A 2,740-nucleotide genomic window follows, 5' to 3' on the forward strand; every position below is an offset into this window, starting at 1 on the left:
GGGAGCTCTGGGGATGACGCAGAGCGTCGCGCCAGATCCGACGCCGCACGCAAGCGGGGCGCACGGAGGTGGCTCAACCGCGGTAGCCGGTCGCCGCCAACGTTTGAACGCCGCGAGCTGGTCGAGTTCGAGCGCAAGCTTGCCCGCCGCCACCACGCCTCATTCGGCTCCTCTGCCGCAGAGAGCTTGTCCGCGGGCGCCTCGAGCTCGTGGCTCAGTCCGATGAAGAGAGAGCCGGAGGAACTCGGGCCGCTCGCCGTCAAGCTCGAGGCCGAGGCGCCGCCGCGTCGAGGAGTGATTGACCCCAAGGACTACCTCCCCCCGGGGCAGGAGGAGCACCTAGAGCGTGTCGTCATGGAGCGGTCGGCGAGGGAGCGGGAGGAGGGCGAAGTGCGCCGCCGACGCGAGCTCGAGTACGAGCAGATGTTCCCCAGACGGGTGTTGCGGCGTTGCAGGTCCGCCTCCATGAAGGTGGAGCAAGCCAAGTTCTTCATCGACCTCGACCCCTCCGACGAGGACTTAGCTCCTCCGGCTCCTCCACCGTGCCGTCGCTGCCGCGAGCTCATCGATTTTTGGTATCTAGGCTCGGGCCCACAGATTCCCCCACTAGTATGATCAATGTAGATGAACTAATGTATGATCAATGTCGTTGCAAGTTTCTCTGGCGAATGCTTTTCTTAAAATTTTACAGTTTCATATACGAGGTCTGATCTGCAGCGCACGAATTCAATCCGCAAATCTCATCTGTCTGTAAACACAATTTGCGGGTCGGCATTATACGAGGTCTGCTAGAGATGCTCTTAGATGGGTGCTGTAGAGATAGCCTCGTGCATCGCAGGTTGACATTGCAGGTTTATAATCTCGGGTTGTAACTTGTAAGCCAGCATCAGTTGTAGAGCAGGTGTGTCAAAAGAAAAACTCTTTCCTTTATTTATTTTTGAACCGAAAACCGTAGAACAATTGTTCTATGGTATATTTTCATTAAAATAAAATAAAAGTATGTTACGACGGGATCAAAAGATCCCTAAATACAAGGAAAACTTAGTCAATTCCTGCTCTTGGAAGCATTAGAGCTGATTTAAAACATGTTATCTAGCCACTGTTTGAAGCTTTGAAAGTGCTTCGCCTTTAGCTTGTGCTGTAGGAGCTTCTGATCTTGCTTGAGGTGAAAACGCCAAAAATGTACCGTATGTGGCAGACCTCTGAAAACTTTCCCATTTCTCTTATTCCAAGTATTCCAGCATCCAAGAATAACTATTTCTGTGGCAAATTGTTGTGGAAGTTTTTCTATCGCCAGTAGTGTTTCCTCGTATATTGAAGTACCTCTTGACTTATGGGAATTAGAGTGTTCCAACAATCCTGTGCAAAATTACAGTCCCAAAGCAGGTGAAGGGCTGTCTCTTCAGCATTCTGATTGTAGTTTCGGCAGTGAGGATTGTTCAGTTGCATGCCTTTTCTCTGTAGGAGTGATCTGGTGTTGATTCTACTTTGGGCTACTAACCAGAAAAATATCTTATGTGTGAGTCTGCTAGAGCTCTTTCAAGTCAACTTGAAGATAGGGTGTACCTCCTCATTACCCATTAGGTGTTTGTACATGTGCATTGAAGAGTATTTATTTTGAAGGCCATTGCAAGTCCATTTATCCTTCCCATATCTGTCCGGAGAGGGGATAATATCCCCCAAGTTGAATGAATTGATTGTAGGCTGTGTTGGATAAAGGAGTGTGGAACTGTTCAATCCAGCTTCCAGAGTCACAAAATTCTTGGACAGACAAGGAGCCCCTAATAGCAAAAGAGTGCAGCTCTCGGAAATTTTGTTCCAATATATCTCCTTCCTCTTTCCTTTATTTTGGTTCTACCGGCCTTCTGTTATCCTCAAGAAAATGATTTGTGCTCCATATATCGATATGAATCCTATGGGATATGATGGTATTTCATATTCAGTACAAATATAATAGTCGAAGCATTGCAATGCAGGTGAGGGTGGTACATCTAATAGTGCCTTTTTGTGTGTGTTAGTGTTGCCTGTGTGCATCCTAACTATGCAGAGGCCAGATATGTACTCATGCTTGTATCCACTTGATGCTTCATTTTTAAGTTATAAAATTCATCCGTTGTTGAAAAAAGAATCAAAGCTCACTCAAAGTGATGCTACGGATTGGCCCACTTTCCAGTATCTGCATATGGCTCTTTCTGTATAATGTGTCCTCGTGGCGATTGATGGGCGCATCCATATCCCGTTTGAGAGCTCCTATGCAACGCTTTAGGCGCCAAAAAGGATAGCTGGCGATTGCTAGCTTTCTTCACAGGCCGCAGCCTAATAAGGCCACCTCCCTCTCGCGCCTGCTCGGTTTATAAAGTTTGCTGGTTTTCTTTCGTTATTACTTATAGTACGACCTTTCCCTAAAAGAAACTTACAGTATGATCTAGTGTACTACTTCGTGTGTCCCGACTGCGACTAGCAAGTCGGGACGGAGGGAGAACTTGCCTCAAAAAGAAAATAAAAACTACAGTCCTACATGGCCAGCGGTTTTTATCTACTATACCACATGGCCAGCGGTTTTCAAAATATATGAATAAAACTTCATGAATCGAGAAAAAGTTTATGGTTTGAAAAAAGTCATTTTTAGTTTTTTTTAATTTAAAAGAAATCATGAAATTTTTAATATATAATCATGAATTTCAAATAAGTTCATGACATTTAAAAAAGTTCGTAAATACTGAAAAATTCATAGATTTTG

This window comes from Triticum aestivum, chromosome 7A, assembly GCF_018294505.1.
Source record: "Triticum aestivum cultivar Chinese Spring chromosome 7A, IWGSC CS RefSeq v2.1, whole genome shotgun sequence".
NCBI classification, from domain to species: domain Eukaryota; kingdom Viridiplantae; phylum Streptophyta; class Magnoliopsida; order Poales; family Poaceae; genus Triticum; species Triticum aestivum.